General features: G+C 34.0%; 1 protein-coding gene and 1 non-coding gene across 2 annotated transcripts in view; both read right to left on the reverse strand.

Annotated features, from left to right (window-relative positions):
- The window catches only part of KLHL1 (kelch like family member 1), a 370,470-nt gene that overhangs the window by 181,369 nt on the left and 166,840 nt on the right, over positions 1–22,261 (reverse strand). The window lies entirely within an intron of this gene.
- On the reverse strand, positions 2,280–2,386 carry LOC122908050. Its single transcript, XR_006384853.1, has one exon. It is a non-coding gene; the product is annotated as a U6 spliceosomal RNA (small nuclear RNA).

Here is a 22,261-nt window from a genome sequence, read left to right on the forward strand (position 1 = left end):
TATTCACTCACACACCTACACTCAGGCATACAAATACATGTATATACACAAACACAAATAGACACAAAACCATTTTTCTGCTATCTATTGTTTTCTGCAAACTATTTTTTTTAATTTTTCCTTTGGTATGACATTATGTCTCAGATATCTTTTTATGTCAGTAAATTATCCTTCTGTCACATTGTGGTAGCAGCATAGCACTATATTTTACTTCACATGTGAGGCTTGTAGATAGTTTACGTAGTCATTTCAGTGATGTACTTTACTAACATATCTGAAGTGTACTTTATTGTCTATACATCTGTACTTATATGTGTATTTTATAGCACTGATTCCTAAAATTGGGATTGATTTTTGTGGGGTACCCCACACTTGCTGTATTGATCAGTATGTATGACTAAATTGCTTCCAGAACTTACATTCTTAACAACAATGCTTGAAATACTATATTTAACTTCACCTTCCCAATAACTGCTATTAGACTTAAATTTTATTGATTTATTTGTGATAACCTCGTAGGAGGAAAGTAAAATAGTATATTTGTTCTAATTTTTGTTTATTTAATTGGCACTAAATTTTAGTACAATGGTTTCCTTGGTTTTTATGTTTTGCCACATTTTTTAATTCATTGACTATTTTTAAAAAATAACTTGTAAATCTGTTTCATGATATTACATGTAATCTTTTTTAATTAAAAATTTTAAATATTTTCTCCCAAAATGCTACTTGCATTTTGTCTCATTACAGCATGAACTTTTATATACATTGTTTATTTTTGACTTCCCATAAAATTGAATGTTGCATGCGAAAGAAACAAAGTAAATGATTTTTTTATTTATTTGTTTACTTTTCTTCCTTTGCTAGCACTTCACAAAAGACTTACATAGTCACTTGATGTTAGTTAATTGCAGATGTTCTGGATAACTGGACGCCTTTCATGAAACCACAAACCTAATACAGTTTAGAGTCAACCACAATAATACAATGTAATTAAAGGTCAGGCTAAACTGGACTTAGTGTCTAATCTCTTCTGGTGCTTTTTGCCTCTCTAACATTTCCAAAATCCTCCTTCCTAAGAGTCGAAAGGCAGCCACATCCTAAAGAGATTACTGTGGTGGCCTACAGAAATTTCCCTTCTAGGGTTCCCTCCCGCAAATCGATTAACTACATTCTCCTCTCTCTCATCTCTGTAAGACACAGTTTGTAGAATTATCATACCTAAAATCTTTTAAGGTCACCGTTCAATTATAGGAGCAATATTCATGTTATTTATTATGATAACAGAATCCCTTCAGAGATAATCGTCTACTAGTTTTCCAGCTCTTAACTCAATATTATTTCTCACATACTCCATAATCAAACATACAAACTATTTACAATTCTGAGCAATATTTTGTACCTCTATGAACTTTTGGAAATACAACTTCTGTGTCTTCGTAGTATGTATCTGAACTATAAAACTGGAAGAAATGGCCACTTGTCTTGCACCATTATGGGCTAAGTTGGCATTTTGCCCCAGGGGTAGCAAGTATCTGAGGTTTGGCTAGTCTGTATTTCAGTGTTACACTCAATGAAAAGAGCTCTGAAAAAAGAAAGAAAAGAAAAGAGTTCTGGAAATTTTTTTTTTTTAAAGATTTTATTTATTTGTCAGAGAGAGAGAGGGAAAGAGCGAGCACAGGCAGACAGAGCGGCAGGCAGAGACAGAGGCTCCTGCTAAGCAAGGAGCCCGATGTGGTACTCGATCCCAGGACGCTGGGATCATGACCTGAGCTGAAGGCAGCTGCTTAACCAACTGAGCCACCCAGGCGTCCCGAGAGTTCTGGAAATTTTACTCCTTTTTCTATATAAGTAGAATATTCTTTCAAAGCATCTACATATCCTATATGCAATATTTATGTCTTTCATTATTTGTATGGTTTGTGCTTGTTGCAGATGAGGAGGATGATGATGATGATGGTGGTGATGATGATAATTACTATCAGATGGAAACATTTTTTTTTTTTTTAAAGATTTTATTTATTTATTTGAGAGAGACAGTGAGAGAGAGCATGAGCGAGGAGAAGGTCAGAGAGCGAAGCAGACTCCCCATGGAGCTGGGAGCCTGATGTGGGACTCGATCCCGGGACTCCAGGATCACGCCCTGAGCCGAAGGCAGTCGTCCAACCAACTGTGCCACCCAGGCGTCCCAAGATGGAAACATTTTTATCTGGTATCTGGGACTGATTTATGTCCAGAACAGATGTTGCCAATTTTCCATAACTGATTCTTTTTTTTTTTTTTTTAATATGGAACGCTTCACAAATTTTCATGCCATCCTTACACAGGGGTCAAGTTAATCTTCTCTGTATCACTCCAATTTTAGTATGTGTGCTGTCCAAGCAAGTACTGATTCTTCTTTTTTTTACCTGACATAGATTGAATTCTAACTATGAACTTTAAACTGATTGCATAGGTTGTTGATTTGTCATTTTTTGTTCATTGGTCAAGTTGCTTGAGTGGAAAAGATAAATAAGACAGATGGCAGGAAAATGCATACTGGGTACATTAGTGACACCAATTTTCTCTGCAAATAGATGAACTCTCCCATCACACAGCCAAGGCCAGCTCTGCAGGAGGGTCTAATAATAAGTTCAGGGAAATGTCCTGAGACTTCAACCCATCTGGGTAAGCAAACCGGGAAAGCCTGAAGCAATATTCAGAGCCCACTGTCCAAAACAATGTACTCAGATATTTCTGTTCTCTATTTGGCCCTGCCTCATCTTCAAGTTTAGGTTAAAATTGGCCCCCACCCCCCAAAAAAGGATGAATATGTTTCTTTCAGTTCTGCTTCTTCCATTACTTTAACTACTTAGCTGATGGGAAAAAATGGGCTGCCTTCATTTTTTTGATGGCCTAATGATGTCCTTTCACACCTCCAAAGTAGAATTCACTTTCTCACACAATCTGCCTGCTGGTATAATGATATAAACTAAAGATGATATATGTCAAATTGGTGCTTTCTTTTACATTGGGCCTAATTTTTACTTGGTTTGGCAGGGTTTTTTTTTTTTAGAGTTTACATTACTGAGTTATTATAATTCACTAGCTCAAATGCAGATGCACTTTCCTCTTTATTCTGTGTTTTTTTTTTCATTCATTCATTCTCCTTTCTGAAAGGAGATATGAAAACAGTGCTTACTGTCTTTACTAGAATTCCCACTCATTTAAAACATATGCAAGCTTGTCTATCTCTAAACACTGGAAGACAATAAGTGAATCCTCGGTTAACCCCATTGTAACAGAAAGTTAAGAAAGTAAATAAATGTTTAAAGACATAAATCATTAGTCCATTTGTAGTTTACAGTATTACTTAACAGATATTCAGGCAGAACACAATGAAATGGTATAATGAAAGTGACATTCTTAAAGTAATGTTACCATGAAGGATTAGGCAACATTACTTCACACAGACAAGAAAGTAAAAAGGGTTACCCCCTTTTATGCAAAAATATCTTTTGATTGAAAAAATTTAAGAATCTCATGAGTAATCTAGTAAGGCATAAATGGGTTTTCTTGGGTATTTGTATTTGTTTTGACATATTCTTAGAAAATACTAGATTTTACATAAATTTCTGACTGTCTTGAGTATACAGATATGCCCCTTTATACCAAACATAATCACAGAACAGAGTAACAGTGAATGAAAAAAAATCTTGTCCACTGAATTTTTCATTCACTAATGTTCTTAGGGGGAAAAGATGGAGGTCAGCAAACATAACTGTTTGTTCACATATTATCTCTGACACAAAACCCCTTACAAACATAAATTCTCCTCTGTATGCACTCATAAAGTAAAGGTTCCACATGAAATAAACAGGAACATTAAATATACAAATACATAAGCAGTCATAAATGTTAACCCCATCCCATTTTAGCATATTCATAAGTCTATTTCTGCATAACAATTAATGCCTAATGCTGTTTCAGCACCAAGTTGGCTAATAATGAGACTTCAGTATGTGAAAATGTAAATGATTTTACTGACCAAGTAACAGGGGACACATATTTCTTTTCCATAAGAAAATCTAGCCAGTAAAAAACTAGAGCAGGGTTGCAATGACAATATTTTTCTTTGGAATAAATTTGAAACCTCTTTCTTCAGTAAAAAGAAACATTATCAAACACCTTACTAGAAATCTGATAAAATAAAGTTACACTGCAGGTCAAGTCACTCTTATTGTCAGCAACATGATTTATAAAGCATGTGTCTTGTAGGACATCTACTGATGCGTATATAATCCTATAATCCCCATTCATCAATGTGAGTGCAATAATAGGGTTCTCTTCAGCAGATCTCAGTCTTGCACAGCAGTATCTTAGGTGTTTCAAATGAGCATTGGCTACATAAATGTTATTGTATATGGACTGAGAGGTGATATAGTTGAATTAATCCAGGTTTATAGTTATTTCTGAAGCTATTTCATAGTATTCCAAATCTATGCAACAGATGTCAAAGTTCTGTCCTCCCTATTTGATGAAACTTGGTCATTTCAAAATCAGTGTGAAGACTGCCTCCAAATCCTAACCCTGTTCTTATTTTTTCCTTTTCTCAAATATTGTGTGGGATTTTAATCCCCCTTTTCTCTCATTCATAAACTTATTCTATGATTTGTTCACTTGCCTTATCATTCAATCAAAACAATACCTTTTTTTCAAGTTGTAGGTGATGATTTTACTGACCAAGGTGAGGTAGTCCAGTAACTTCTAACTTTTAGAAAAACTAATGTCTTATGGAGATGAGGAATAAATAATACACATAAAGTATAATAAGTTCTACAACAGATAAAAGGACAAGATTACATGAAAGCATAGAAAAAGTGTTCAGGTGGCTAGGAGTTATGCAAGTGAACATTTAATTTAAGTTATATTTTAGGGTTAAAAATTAAATTGTAATTTTGATAACATATAGAAGGAAAAGCAAAAGGCTTCTTTTTTTTTTTTTGAAGATTTTATTTATTCATTTGACAGACAGAGATCACAAGTAGGCAAAGAGACAGGCAGAGAGAGAGGAAGGGAAGCAGGCTCTCTGCAGAGCAGAGAGCCCTATGCAGGGCTTGATCCCAGGACCCTGAGATCATGGCCTGAGGCGAAGGCAGATGCTTTAACCCACCAAGCCACGCAGGCACCCCAGAAAAAGGCTTAAGTAGATGGAGAATAGTGTGTGAGGATACAGAGGGATGAAATATCACGGAATGGTGTGGAGCTCTAAGTATTGAATACTGCAGGGTAACAGAGGTCCAGGGAAATCTGGTAACATAACTGGAAAAGTAGGTAGGCACCAGATTGCAAAATCACTGTATGCTAACAGTTTATACTTATTACTGGGGAAACACTAAAGAATGTCTAGCTGCCAATAGATTTAATCACATTTGGATTTAAGGAAATTAATATGTGCAGGGAGAAGGGCAAAGAAAGAGGGAGAATGAGACTCTCCTCTGAGCAGGGAGCCAGATGCAGGGCTCCATCCCAGGACCCAGAAATCATGACCTCAGCTGAAGGCAGATTCCTAACCAACTGAGCCACCCTGGTGCCCTGTTGTCAGGCTTTATAAAAATTGTATTGTCATATTTTTCAATGGAGTAAAAATAGCATTTTATTATTTACTTTTCTTAAGTTAGGTGGCTAACAAGCATGACTGAACAATATATATTTAGGGATGCATGCATGTATAGTAAATAAGTTATAAATACATGTATTTAAAACACGAAATTCTTACTAACTTCCAAGAATAATGTTTACACTGAAGGAACAACAGGTAGAAAGTATTTCATGGAGTGCAGGGGTAGAATTGTAGTTAAGAAGTTTGATTTTTTAAAGTTAGGTACCATGATAATAGAAAGTTAATTAAGTATTATCCTGGTAACATTAATATATATTCTAAGATTCAAAATTTATAAAACAAACTGCTTAAAATGAATGAACACTTACAAACAAAATATTTGAAAATAATATAAATGAATTTCAAATATTACATTATAAAATATTTTTTAAATAAATTAGATGGGAAGAAAAAGAAATAGAAGCTAATTCAACATCTCAGGTAAGAACAGATGAGAGATTTAACAGAGGAACTCTAGGCAAAAGAAGTCAGGTTCAGTCAATGGTAAGAGAGAAAGGAAAACAGGAGTCAAGGCTGCCCCAAAATTCAAGGTTAGAGGCACTCTAAAGAAGAAAGTGTTCATTAGGGTCTAACACTGCAGAAAATTGGGACAGAAAAGTACAACTGGATTTTCAAACTGTAGGGTCACTGGTCAATTTGGTCATAGCTTTTCTATGCCTTAGTGCAGACTGAATCCATACAGCAATGGGGGTTCAAGATTTCTACTTTGGAATTGCTTAGGGATGGTATTCTGGTTTGGAGAGCAGGTGCTAGGGTTCTTATGTTGGTATTGTGATTATAAGAAAATTTGAAATTTTTAAGTATCAACTAGAGATCAAAAAGTTACATTGTTAAGATGCTTTTATTTATACTTACATTACTTTTCAAAATGTCAATATTTGAACAATCATCATCATCATTAATGATATTATATTGCTCTTTGAGGTCATTTTAGGAAGTGTTGATGGGAATGGAGATGATCTTTTGGCACTAAAATAGTTGAGGAGGAATCAGGTTATAAGAAGGAGAATTAGTGAGAGGCAATATAGGGCAATGGTTATAGTTATAGACTTATAAGCTAATTCCCCTAATCTGAATTCTGCTTCCATATATTCATGAACGAGTATAGTTCAGTGAGTTAATGAACTTTTCTTTGCCTCAGTTTCTTTGACTGTAAAGATACTACCCATCTCATAGCATTGTTAGGATTAGAGTAGTTAATATATAATAAGAATATTTTTTGATTTATTGTAATCTATTCTAATTAGTAATACTATTTTGGTATAATTGTGAAGAAATTATAATTGCTTGTCCTTTCTGCTTGCTAGGTAGCTAGGAAATATTATGCAACACTTGTAAATAAGATACATGGATGATTGTATATCATCTTAATGTCATATTGGTACATGAAAGTCACCATTGAAGAATTATTTAATTTTCCAGGAGAATATATGTTCATTTGATTCACCATTTCTATTGATTACAGCTTAAGCTCTGTGAAATTACATATTAACTTGAAGAATAATGATAGTTGCAAATAATTTCTGCCTGTGGAAAAGAGAAACAATAATGTTTAAAGTTTAATGCCTTGTAGGACATTGATTGGCTTTGTCTTTAACTTTGCAAGTTTGTTTCAGCATTCTAATTCTGAGTGACTTTGGTTTCTTTACACTAGTTTACCACCCTCCTGATACTCCCATTCATAGGAAAAATTATATGGCATGTGCTTAATATATATTTGTGTGACTCATGATTTGCTCTCATGATTTTTTGCTTGTATTAGCATTATGTTTTAATGTTAGAAAGTGTTTGTTTATAAGACACTTTTACCTACTTTCCCATCTTGCACAGTAATAGTAGTAGTAGTAGTAAGCCAGTATAAAATAAGGTTCAATAAGAAATTTAGTGATGTTGAAAGGAGGCAATCCTCATCTGGATATGGAAATATGATTAAAATATTTAGGGACCTCATTTCTTACATCTTAGGAACAGTCAAACTGTCCAAATTACTCAGGTAACCATTGCTTCTATATTTTGTTCCAAAATATAAAGGCCTGGGGCACTGAACATGCCCTAAAGCTTTAGCATCTTTCTATAGCCTGCTCTGCTCTTTGTCTTTTGAAACATACAGGGGTCGCATTTCTTTCTGTCCAGATCAAAAGGAACCTTATCACTATGAATTTGTTTAGTAAGGGCATGCGGCAAGTCTTCTTTCTGTCTCCAGATAAGTTATTTTTGAATGATGATACCAGATGAAACGCAGATCAAACAAGCCTACTAAATTCCTTTCTGGATTTATTTTGTAGACTGTCTATTCTCTATTAGACAGTATGCCTTGAGTTATGGGTGTATGGTGGAGAGGAAGAATGAGGAACAGGTAGATAGAAGATAAACAAATGTTCCTTAATTCCCAAGTACCCTGAAAAACCCTCAAAGTGTAATTTCCAATCAAACTTGATCGTCCATCATTATTTAAAGGACTCAGTGCCAACTAAGCTGAGTCATCTCCTTCTCATAATTAATGATTACAGGAAATTTAAGATTATACTGCAGAGTGGATGGTGATGGAGAAGTGAAAAGAGAGAAAAACATTTTGTTTAAATTGTATCAGTGCAAAACCAAGAAGACAATTTACAAAAGAAGGTATTTAACAGAAAAAAAATCCAATAATAATAATAATAATAGTAATAATAATAATAATAGAGGATGGCTGAGATCAAGAAGTGGAAGAATTAGATAGTTGGGAACAACACCTGCTCTTCTAAGATTAAAAGTAAACGTAGTGTGTTGATAAAAATATAATGATGCCTTTCATTAGTCTTGCTCTTTATGCTTCTTAAAATACTTTACATATATGGTCCATGTTTGACGTTGATTGCATTATCCCACATTATTTTACTTAAGCTAAGGCCAAAACATGTACCTTCTCCAGTAGTGTTTTTAAAAATCACTTTTGAAAAGTTACCTTCTTTGGATAATATATTATTTTCAATAAAGCAATTCAATCATTGTAATCTTATAAATAAAACCCAAAGCAGTAATACATAGTGGTTAATATTTGTGCTTTAATATTAAAATTCAGTATCTACAATTCACTAGCTGGGTGGCTTTTGTGGCAAGACATTTAATCTTCTATCTTTGTTTTCTCATCTATAAGATGAGGACAATAGTTTTACCTATCTCACAGGGGTGTTTTTCACATAAAGGTTTTTATGCTAAGCCCAGAGAAAGTCTTCAATATATGAAGAACTTTTATAGCTCAACAATAAAAAACAAATTAAAAATTAAAAATGGGCAAAAGAGCAAGGAGATATTTTTCCAAAGAATATATAAAAAATATCCACTAAGCACATGAAAAGTTGCTGAATTTAATTAAGACTAGGGACATACAAATCAAAACCAGAATATATTACTTCACATGCATGAGGTGGCTATAATCAAGAAGAAAGTCAATAAAAAAATATTCGCAAGTATATAGAGAGATTCAAACCTTAGACACTCGTATGGAATGTGAAATGGTGCACCTACATCGAAAAACAATCTGGTAGGTCTTCAGAATCTTTAACTTAGAATTAATATATAATAATTTCATTTCTGGTTACATAGCCAGGGAAAAAAAGAGAGAGAGAGAGAGGGAGGGAGGGAGAGAGAGAGAGAGAAGAAAAGGAAGAAGAAGGAGAAGGAGAGGAGAAGAAGAAAATATTATGTCCACACAAAAACTTGTATACAAATGTTCATAGCAGGATTATTCACAATGGCCCCAAAGTGTAAATAACTTAAATGCCCAACAGCTCATAAATAGATACATAAAATGGGGTTCTAACCATGTGACATAACATTATTTGGTAATAAAAATAAATGAAGTACTAACACATACTACAATAGGAATGAATCTTGAAAACGTTATACCAAGCAAAAGAAGCCAATCTCAAAAGCCCACATACTGCATGATTTCAATGGGGGAGGGTGATTATTTATAGATACCAAGTTTCTTTATAAAGTGATGGAAATGTTTGAAAATGATTGTGGTGATGGAGGTACAATTCTGTGAATATAGTAAAAAGCACTGAGTTGTACACTTTAAATTGGTGAATTGTATGGTTGGTGAATTATTACCTCAATAATGTTTTTATAAAACATAAAATATTTGGAGGCAGGAAAATGTTTACTCATTCTTGCCCTATTATTTGTTGATCCCCTACTGTTACCAGATAATGTTCTACTTGGAGTGACACTAAGGTTTTATTACTTAATGACAAAGTGGCACTTATCTACCTTACCTAGAAATGCATTTACATTTCATGGAATTTCAGATTTAACAAGATATTTGGAAAATCATAAGGCTGCAAGGGACCACATGGGATCAGTATGATTTCAAATAAACCACATCATCTTACAGTTAATGAGACAGATCTCAAGTGAATTGTTCAAAGACACACAGTTAAAAAGCTGAATCTTAAAATTTTCAGTGCAATTTTATTCTTTTTTTTAAATTTTTTATTTCTTTATTAACATACAATGCATTATCAACCCCAGGGGTACAGGTCTGTGAATTGCCAGGTTTACACTTCACAGCACTCCCATAGCACATACCCTCTGCAATTTTATTCTTTTTTTTTTTTTTTAAAGATTTTATTTATTTATTTGAGAGAGAGAGACAGTGAGAGAGAGCATGAGCACGAGCGAGGAGAAGGTCAGAGAGCGAAGCAGACTCCCCATGGAGCTGGGAGCCTGATGCGGGACTTGATCCCGGGACTCCAGGATCACGCCCTGAGCCGAAGGCAGTCGTCCAACCAACTGAGCCACCCAGGCGTCCCTGCAATTTTATTCTTAAACGTTACCCTCCGTTTCATTCAAGAAGTGTTGAAATCTCACACACCTTCAGCAATTAGGATATAGTTGGAAACAAACTAGTTAAAAAATGAGATTGTTGGCTAAAATCAAAGCAACACTGGTGGGAATATATTGTGGACAAAATATAAAAAAACAAATAAATAAATGAGAGAATGCAGTCTAGACTCTTATCCCATGTTTTAAAGAGAGACAAGAGAAATTATGTAGTTTCTTTCTTTAAAATTTATTTATTATAGGGGGGCCTGGGTGACTCAGTCATTAAGCATCTGCGTTCTGCTCAGGTTATGATCCCAGGATAGGGACCTGGAATACAGACCCGCATCAAGCTCTCTTCTGGGCAGGAAGCCTGTTCTCCCTCACCTATTCCCCCTGCCTGTGTTACCTCTCTTGCTGGGTCTCTCTCTGTCAAAACAAAACAAAACAACAAAAAAAACCAAAAACCTAATTTATTTATTATGTAGAGAATGTGAGCAAGTGGGAGGAGGGAGACAGGGGAGAGAGAGAGAATCCCAAAGCAGGTTCCCTGCTAATTTTGAAGCCCAAAATGGGGCTCGATTCCAGGACCTTAAGATAATGACCTGAGCTGAAATCAGCCAGCCACTTAACCAACTGAGCCACCCAGATGTCCCAAGAAATTATCTAGTTTAGTATATCTATCTAACTGGAATTACTTTTACAATATCTTTGTCAAGATTTGGACCATTTTTTTCCCTTAAATCTCAGCGGTGTTCTGTGCTTTCATAAATTAATTTAAAAATGAACTTCAAAGAATGTAAAAAATTCTAAGATATTATAAATTAAAATTTTAGGTTACAACATTTAATGTTAATAATATATGCTAATATCATATTTATATAAAATTTTATTATTAGTCATAGTGTAGATTAAAACAATAATAACAACAAAAATAATATTTGGAGGGCATTATGTACCTTTCAAAATCTAATTTTGATATACATTATATTGACTTTTAAAAATAAGGTAAAGGGTAGATTATGACAAAATTTTTTGTTCTTTGGTCAATATGATAAACCAATTTTGATATTGGAGAATACCATTGAATGAAGAGTTGATGGTTGCCTTATGTTATTCTGTTCACCCAAGCTGATTCATGGAGTTGGTAAGTTTTTTATCTATTGATCTATCAGAAAATTTCTTTTATTTTGGCCTGGAACCTGAGGCTCCATTTATTCCTATTTCTGCTGTCCAGGCTGCCAAAAGATATAATTATGAAGAGAAGCTTATAGCTTTTGATTTTGTTTATCTTATGTTTATTACCAAGTTTTATTTGTACTAAGCTAGAATATATCACTCATATTTCTGGCTTCTTGAAATAAAGTGAAGCAATAATCCTCGGGGCATTTTATGACTTCAAAAGTAAAAGAAAAGAATGTCAGTTTACTATGATGAATTTCAAGTAAGTTCCTCCAACTGTTCTTTTGATTCTAAATGACCTAGTAAAATAATATTCTTTCTTAAGTCAAAGATGTTTCCGTTGGCTGACAACTAACCCATCACAAATCACTAAAGGCTTCTTAACTATAGAAACCCGCCATTCAAACACACACAGCATCACTAGTTACTTAAAAACCAAGCTTTAGAGTCTTTGAGAAAAGTTGGGATTTCAAGTTTTCAGTATTTATTAATATCCTTCCCCATAATCCTTCTGAATAATCGAGAATAATGCACTTGCCAATAAGGAGAAAAGTATATTACTGTATCCTACAGTGGTATCCATCAGAACATACAACAAAACAAACTTTACTAATGAAGATGATATCCTAATTGTTGTCTATATTTTATTTATGCTTTTTCTAGCTTTGTGTCAATTTATAGAAGTTTAAAATGTAAAAGTTAATATGATAATGATGATCATAATATAAGTATACATGTATATGATCTGTGGAAAAGGTAGGTTTTTAAAACAATGTAAACTAGGGTTATAGAGTTTACTGCTAAAAAAATAACCTTTCACTGGATTAATATATGCAGTCAGTGTTCATATAGATGTCTATTTGTGCATGTAAATTTATGCATATATGTCTTAATCAGCAACTCTACATAATAAAACCTAATTTTAACTTCATTAATTTTCTTCTAGTTCAATTGCAATATATTTATTTGAAAAGCATCTTCTACCTTTTATGTTATTCTCTGTATCCTCATCATTTAGTTATCCACATTTATTCCTATCCATTACCAGAAGTAAAAATAGAAACACTACTTTATAATTGATAATCAGCTTATTTTCCTTTCAAATAAAAAAGTGGAGATGAAACTGAATTCCATCTCTATCTATATATTTGGAAATCTCTTCAGGTTCTTTTAACTTTAGATCCAACTAAAATGCAAATTGTCTTTAACAATTGCTTAGAATAGTATAATATCTAGTTGGAAACTTCATTCAGTCTTCAGTAAATCTGCTTAGATTTAGTATTGATGAGTAGTTCATTTTGCTTTGTAAGTCTACTCTTCATTATTTTGAAGAAAACCTTTTCACTGATTGTAAATTATATAATTCTAATAACATTAAAATATTTTTTATGTTGCATAGAAACGTAAAGAGAAAGAGCAAAGAATAGTTATTAGTGGTTTTGGGGATAAAGCCCACCCCCTAAAGTGTATTGTTTATTGAATTTACTTAGCAAAGTCAGGATTTGAATCCCATTCTTCAGACTTTTCTGATTTCTGCTTATTATTATCCAGAGACTTTTAATTATGATGTGCTGTTTTATATAATCTGCAATCATATATTAAAATAGGATACATTTGCCATATTAATTTTTTTTGTATGTGCCATTGTATTGTATGTATTTTTCATATTTATTCCTTGTTAGTATAGTGACCGTCAGTAAAAACTAATTTCACTTTATTTATTTATTTATTGAGAAATTGTGAGCAAGGGGGAGGAGCATATGGAGAGGGGAGAGAGAGAATCTTAAGCAGACTTCAGACTCAGGGCATGGCATGATGCAGGACTCAATCTTATGAACCTGAGACCATGACCTGAGCTGAAATCAAGAGTTAAATGCTTAACCAACTGAGCCACCCAGGTGCCCCAAAACTGATTTAAAAAAATAACTTTCATCTGAAACAGTCAAAAATATTAGCGCACCTGGGTGGCTCAGTCGGTTGAGCATCAGACTCTTGGTTTCAGCTCAGGTCATGATCTCAAGGTCGTGAGATGGAGCTCCAAGTGGCGATCTTGGTGGGGGATCTACTTGAGGATTCTCTCTCTACCTCTCCCTCAGCACGCCCCCTTGCTTGCATGCTCTTGCATTTAAAAATAAAAAAAGAAATACTAAAAATATTAAATATAGGTCTCGATTATGGAATGAATCCACTAAAAACTTAAAAATATACACACATCATATATAGGATATATGTTACCTGCTGAAAAGTTTTGAAATAACTGATTTTTAAAAAAGCTAAAGAACTTTAAAGATCAGGGATGCATTCTGTATGTATGTATGTATTTACAAATATATTTTAATAAAGATGCATGAAAAGTAAAATTGGGAACAATATAAATATTTTTAATTATTGCAGAATACAGATAATATATTTCACTACAAATTATTAATATTCATTAGATTTCATTTAAGCAGATAAAATTTATAATAGCATTTTTAAATTAAATTAAATTAAATTTTTTACATGTGTTCCACAATTCATTGCACCTCACCCAGTGCTCTATGCAATACATGCCCTCCTTAATACCCCAAATTATTAATGTTTGAAATTGTTTTTCACTTATTTGTTTTTTCAAATATCATATTCATGTACCTAAAATGAGAAAGGTGTGGGGTACCTGGTTGGTTCAGTTGGTAGAGCACGCAAGTCTTGATCTTGGGACTGCAATTTCAAGCCCCATGTTGGATATATATATATATTGCTTAAAAATAAATCTTCAAAAAATAAAAATAAATAAAATGAGAAAGGTGTCATATATTAAGAACTAAGAATACAGAAGTGAACAAGTAAGATGCAGTTTGTTACCTTGTGGGACATGTAATCTAGCTCTGTGCATAGTATTTTTTGAAGATTTATTTATTTATATTTGTGTGTGTGTGTGTGTGTGAGAGAGAGAGAGAAGCAGGGAAGCAGCAGTGGGAGAGGGAGAAGTAGGTTTCTGTGGAGGAGGGGCAGAAGCTTCACTGACTGAACCTCCCCGACACCCCCAGCTCTGTGCATAGTATTACATATTTAGAGTAACTTGGAGTCTGGGGGGAGATGCCTGGTAATCTATAAAAGGTTATTTTTTCCTTAAATTTTGTCTGTACAGTACATTTCTAAAAGCATTCCTTTAAGGAAATGATCTGCCCCATCTCAACTATGTCCTACCTGCAAAGGGCAGACTGAGTTTCCCTTCAAGCAAAGATGGATGTATCATGTTTCTTGTGAACTACAATCCATCTCTCTATTTTTATTCCTCTTAAAAAAATTACTATTAATGATCTTTAAGCACAAGTGTAGTCTTTAACTGAACACTGACAATAAAAAAAAATCTAAAAGAGAAGCAAAAAGAATTAGTTTCATTGTATGTGATTCATTACACCTCATCAGAAAATATAAATATAAATATTTCACTTTATTTCATGACATGCAAATTTATTTTTTTTGAAGATTTTATTTATTTACATGAGAGAGAGAGAGAGAGAGAGAGCACAAGCAGGGAGTGGAGCAGAGGGAGAAAGAGAAGCAGGCTCCCTGCTGCATGGGGATCCCCACGCAGTGATTAATCCAAGGGACGCAGAGATCATGACCTGAACGGAAGTCAGATTCTTAACCTACTGAGCCACAAAGATACCCCTAGCCGTGCAAATTCTTATAATAAAGTGAAACTTTCATAGCATAAATAATCAGAATTTTTTTTTCACTTGATCTAAAACATGTTACTGATTTCATTTGTTGAAGAACTTGAGCTTTGCAAACTGAAAAGGGAATTGTAGCCAAAAATTTCTGGCTTTCCTTTCTCCTGACATCACATAAGAAGCCCTTTCAAGATTATTTTAATAATGTAGTAATATTACTTGTTACAGAAGGGAATTCTATAGTTAAGTGATTGAAATAATTAAACACTTGGGGACAACTCACAAATTACATGAAAATCTTTTATATCCTATAAGATATTTTGTAACAATAATTCCTTCTTGATACTTCATTACTTCTGTTGCTATAGCATCAACTCAAGACAACAGTAGCTATACAAACATTTATATCTCTTGGACAATAAAGAAAACCCAATACATTTTTAATAGATTCCACGTGTGGGGGGTGGGGTGGGGGTGTGTGTGGAGGTGTGTGTGTTGTGCTTTTATACAGCTATGTGCTACATCTTTGTTTTAGAAATAGTTCTGTAGGAGAAATGAAAATAAAATTAAAATATGCAAATGACAACATCTTTAAATGAATAAAATACTTTTCAAGTAGATGAATATTATCATTATCTTCAACATCATCAACATCAAGAAAGTGGAAGGACAAGTTTCTTAAAATAGAATGATCTTCAGTTTGGCTATAAAAACCTAAAAAGGAAACATATTTGAAGAGCATCTGAATAGAAGAAATGAACTGTATCTAAAGTGGACCCTTAAAAGCTTATAATTTTCATGGCATACTCTGTGATTATGTTTAATTAGTCTTTGAAATTGTCATAAATGTATATTTAAATTGTAGTTATTTTATGAGCCCTAACAATTACAAAGTTCTGTGTAGTCAAACTGCAATCACATGAGTGAATAATTATGTGTTATAATATTACTATTTATTATACATCTCTATCAGTTTATTCAGTGAATTGTGAATATCCTGTTTGCACAATGACACTAAACACAAAAGTCAGTTTTTTTAAAAGTCCACTCAAATCGACTTCTGAAGTGGCGGGGGGGTGGGAGGTTGGGGTACCAGGTGGTGGGTATTATAGAGGGCACGGCTTGCATGGAGCACTGGGTGTGGTGAAAAAATAATGAATAATGTTTTTCTGAAAATAAATAAATTGAAAAAAAAAATCGACTTCGTCTTAACCAGTAGACTAGAATTGTACCAAAGACTGTGAGTTAGTAGATGACTTCCTATAAAGAGTTGCAAGCTTAATTTAGGGATAGAGGAAGTCAAGAAAAACAATAGGAAGCTCCTTTCTAGGGAAGCTTTCACATGCTTCCTTACTGCTTGTGATCATCTAGCTCTGATGGCAGTTGTCATCCAAGCCCCTCATTGTATTGAACCTTCATCACTTCAATTTACAAAGAAATGCTGAAAGTCAAACTTTGCCTTTTTTAAACTCGACAATTGTATATTTACTTAAACTCTACTCAGACCAGCTATGTATATAAGATAATGAAAAGTAGTAACGCGAAGTAATGAGTAATAATAAAACAAGATAACATTCAACACAAATTTTATTACTAATTTATCACATAATTGTCCTGAGAAAACTGTCAATGATAGTTTTTTGCTTTAATGACTTAGAAACACAAAGCAATTTAAAATTAAGTTCCATGTATTTTCCCAATGCAAACTCTAATTTATGGGTTATTGGAAGGGTTATTGGTAAAGATAAAAAAGAGCAGGCTGCTAGCTAGGAACTGTAAGAAATGCCAGATCTTCCAAAATCACGAACAGAAAGCCCTGCTTTCATTACAGCATTCTCTAGTATTGCTCTAATGGCTCTGAAGGGTCGGTGAATGACATACAGGACTTTTAGAGTCCCAGGCTGACAGGCAGCTACTCTCACACTGACTCAGGGAGGCTTTATGTTCCAGTTCTGAGACTTCCACCATTCAAGGCTATTGATTGCATATGGTAGCCTCTTGCTAAGTCCCACTGCCACGCCTCTGCCTCTAGCATAAACATGGTAAGATGCTACATGCCAGGCTGGTAACACTGGGATGAAAGGGAGAGGGCATTGAACAGGGAAATGAAAACCTAACAAAATCAAAAACTGAGGAACAGAATATTTATGAAGTTCTGGGCTCTTACCTACGTTTTAGATTTCTAAAGCCCATTTGTCTGCACTAATCTATGTTTTGAAGTGTTCTGGACATCAGAAATCTGATTTGCTATAATGCATAAAATATAATCACTGTGTAATCATTAGCATATTAAATAGAATATCTAATTTATAGTAAGACAGCCCTAGGCTTAAATCCCCACTCTACCATGTTCTTGATATTATTCTTCAGTAAATTATTGAACATCCCTGAATCTTAGTTTTATCATTTTTGGAATGGGTATTACACATACCTTGCAGGGGTTTTGAAAGGATTAAATTAAGTATGTGTAACACCTGGAAGAATGCCTGATACATACTATATACACTTAACTTGTATACCGTCAGCACCAGTAGTGAAAAGCATTGCTATCAAACACAATGGCAGAAGTTAGTCACCTCAGTTTCTCCTTTTCTTTCTCACACAGCCAACATACATATAGTCTCTAGTAAAGTGCCAACCTTTATTTTTGGTCTCTTCTTGCCCCCTCCTCATGGCAGTCCGACAACTAGTCTTTCAATTAAATCTTGGCTTTTACTTGCTCAAAATCTTTTTTTTTTTTTTTTAAGATTTTATTTATTTATTTGACAGAGAGAGATCACAAGTAGGCAGAGAGGCAGGCAGAGAGAGAGAGGAGGAAGCAGGCTCTCCGCTCAGCAGAGAGCCCGATGCGGGACTCGATCCCAGGACCCTGAGATCATGACCTGAGCCGAAGGCAGCGGCTTAACACACTGAGCCACCCAGGCACCCCGCTCAAAATCTTTCAATGATATACTTTAATATTCAATATAAAAATCTGAATCCTTAACAAATTCTCATTAACTTTGGAAAATTGACTCTGCCTAAATTTCCAGCCTTATCATCCACCTCTCTTCCTTTCTGCCCCACCAAACCATCACACTTGAATTTCCTTAAACAGAATAAGCTCCTTCCCACCTCAGGTCATCAGCTCATCAAGAATGTTCTATGAATGTTCTTCCCCTGATGCATTCTTCCTAATCCTTTATCACTCAGTATAAGGCTGTTTTAACTCTTCCACAGCATCTTACTGTCCTTTCTAATAGTTACCATATAAATGCATATATGTGATATTTATGTATATATATAATTGTCATTTATAGTAATAATTTATTTGCATTCAACATATTCATCTTTATTCTAAGGGCAATCTATGTCTGTTTTAGTCACCCTTATATCTCCAGGGCCACCTACTATAGTTCCTGATACAGAGTATTCAATAGTCACTCACTCTTTCACTCAACAATAAATGCTATGCACTTAAGGTAAAAAGTTAAAAAAAAGTTACCAAGAAGTTACCATAGTAATGGTAGAGAAGAAAGCAACAAAACAATGACAAAATAAAAAAATATAAAGCCAGACACTCATAAGTACTTTAAAGGATATGAAATTGCGTAAGGGTAAACAGGGTTTTGAAGACAGTAACACATTATATAGACTATTCAGAAATGAGGAGTGCCTGAATGGCTCAGGGCATTAAGCATCTTACTCTTGATTTTGGCTCAGATCATGATCTTAGGGTCATAAGGTCAAGGCCTTCACTGGGCTCTGTGCTCAGCAAGGAGTCTGCTGAGATTCTCTCTCTCCCTCTCTCTTCATCTGCCTCTCTCCCTATGCTCTCTCTCTCTCTCTCTTCCTCCCTCTCTCTGTCTCTAAAACAAATAAATAAATCTTTATTCAGAGTTGAAAACTTTATGGAAGTGATATTTGAGCAGACATCTGAATGAAGCAGAGGATTAAAAAATATAAGTGTTTGGCAGGGGAGTGTTTCTAGCAGAGGGAAGAAAGAGCAAACACAAAGGTGGTCAGGTGAGATGCTTATTGTAGTCAAAAAGCAGTACGATAGGTGTGGCTAGAACTGAGTGAATAGGGAAAATAATGGTAAGAAATGGATTGAAAAGAAAGGAAAACCATGTGTGGTCTTCTTGAGTCACTGAATTCATGAGTGCTGAGAGTCACAATCCTGAAAGACTATCCAAAGGAAATATGTTATTATATTACAATGTACTAGGTACTTTGTCAGGGCAAAATACATTTCCACAAAAAATACTTACTCTGTCAGAAAGGATTCTGTAATATAGTTGTGAAGACCAATCATGAAGTTATAAATAGGTAATTATTTGTATAAGGAAATTTATGATGATATCACATAATCCTAAATAAAGGAATACTAAGATTTCAAAGGAGAGAAAGAATGCTATGAAAAGTTTTAAGACATTTTGTAGGCATGGAAGAATGAAAACTGGAAACTGAGGGGTTATTTCGAATTAGATCCCAGAGATTCCAGGCAAGAGAAATATGAGTAAAGTATAAGTGAAAGGAATTCACAGCATGTTTAGGAGGGGTGAAGTCAATTCCACTTATTTTTGAGGGAAAATGCCCAGGGGGTGGTTTAGAAGTTAGGCATGGAGGACTATGCATATCCAAATTTGGAGTGTGAATCTGCTTTTTTGAGGTTAGTGTCGGATTAGGAAAACAAGCCACTCTATGTTCAATGTAAGAAAGGTTGTAGATAGTGAATTGACGGGTAGTACAAGTGAAGGTCAGGAAATTTATGTTAATGGTCTCGACTTCAGTTCTATGTAAATTGTTCTCAAAAGCACTCAGCAAAGGCACTCTATTCCTCAAGAATCTCCAGAAGGTCGCAGTCTCCAGCAGTGAAGTACACCTCTTTCAAAGGCTTACAAAGAAGGTATTTCAATTTTCCATTTGTCCATTTTCCTGCTCTCAACAGAAGTTGTACCTGGCCTCTCCCACCTCCCAACCCCTACATGGATGCTTGTTATTGGCAAACTCTAACCTAGAACCAAATGGAGAGAGTATTTCTGGAAAATGCAGTTCTAGGAATTTCCTCAAAAGGCCAGATGACCTTGGAAGGAAGTGGCAGTGATGATTAGTGGAAATACACAACCCAGCAGAGAAAGAAAGATCAGGTGACTAAAGTAGACTTTCCATTCATCCTCACAAAAAGCAAATCAACCTTAATATTATTCTTTCATATAACATTTAATTTGAACAGATTACTACTAAGATAAAAAACAGAATGAAACATTTATACAACCCTGTTTTAGAAATGTCTATTATAACAAATATGCAAAATGGCTATTTTCATCCCATAATATTATTCAGCTACGGACATCCAAATGTCTCACAGCATCCCTTCATACGATATGATTATAAAATATTTACTATTGTCATCATTCTTATGTTTCTATTTGTCACTCTCCAATGCTTTTAAAATATGATGTCAAAAGTTAAGCACAGATCTCATAATGAACTCTGACTAATAATAGAGGGGGACTATTTCCTTCAATTATTTTGTTTCTGTCTTCATATTCATGAAGCCAAAGTCCAAATTAATGTTTTAGAATTAGTTTCACACTTCTGCCTAATACTGAGCTTGCATTCAAAATTTTCCAGTATTTTGCACATGAACCACTGCCAAATTGGGTCACCTTCCTGAATAGATTTTGGAATCATCCACACAAAATCAATAGCTGAAGCCAAATAACTGGGTGAAATTTCCAAAGGAAAGTTAGCAAAGGGTATAAATAGTAAAGGCAGGTAGCCAGCAAGGCAAGACCTGACCATTCAAGGTCAAGTTCATATCTAAAAATATTTTAGCAAGGAAATTAAAAAATTAGATTAAAAATGTTACTTATAAAATAAACAAATAAATAATAAGAGCCAATAAAGAATTTAGTCCCAGATGTACCGGAAGCCTGGGATGATTGCTATATTAAAGCAGTTAAAAAGAAAAAAAAAAACAAAAACTGATAATAGGTTTGTTCTCAAAGCATAGATTGAATAGATTAGATGAGGACACATGTGTGATTAAACAAGGATCAGAAGCAAAGATGTGGTGAGAAATTATAATACCAGATGCAAAACACTCATTTTAAAGTGTTAGAATTGAGAGAAAATAGACAAGTGGGAAGATAACTGGTCAGTAAATTTTCTTCACTAAAATGGTAACCCATGAGCATCTGGAAAATATTGAAGTTTCATGTTTCCAAAAGAATTTGAAATCATTTAAATTTCAACAGACATGACAAAACACATAATCCATTCATACTCTCAAAAATAAATTAAAATAGAGTTGTTTAGAATATTAAGTGTATTAACTAGAATTCTTTATATTTTGGTTTTAAATATACTACAGAATATACATTTTAAAATGTTTAAAGAAAAACTATTGCTATTACTGTGTGATAAATTACAGTCCAGTCCAAGCAGCTGCAAGAAAAACATCTTTATTACTAAATTAATAATTTCAAACTAGACCAGAAGGGACCATTATCCCTCTGGATATAGAGGCATATTGTTCTTTGACTTAGCTAAGCCAGGAACTCCTAATTGCAATTAAATGTGCATAATTAAATGACTGCGGTTGGACTTTGATATTTTGGTTGATGAAGTATTTGTTTACATTGATTTTATATGGTTCATTTAATTTCAGTAGCAGTACTATGCCCTGTCATGGAATATTTCAAAAGAAAAAAATGACAGTAGAATTACAAAGCATGTATCTACCTCTTTTTTATTGGTATATTTTCATTTAATTTACTAATCAGCTTCAAAGATTAAAGAAGAAAAAATAATATTGAAATTCTGTATAAGAATAACAATTAGAAGACTTATATGGCTGACAATCATTAGTGACTTGAAAAGATGTTAAATCTTAAAATAAGAGCTTTTTAATAAGTAGCAAGTATAAAACTTAATGAGATTTATCTTATATAAATTCATGCCTTGAGTT

Source organism: Neovison vison, chromosome 5 (assembly GCF_020171115.1).
Source record: "Neovison vison isolate M4711 chromosome 5, ASM_NN_V1, whole genome shotgun sequence".
In the NCBI taxonomy this organism is placed as follows: domain Eukaryota; kingdom Metazoa; phylum Chordata; class Mammalia; order Carnivora; family Mustelidae; genus Neogale; species Neogale vison.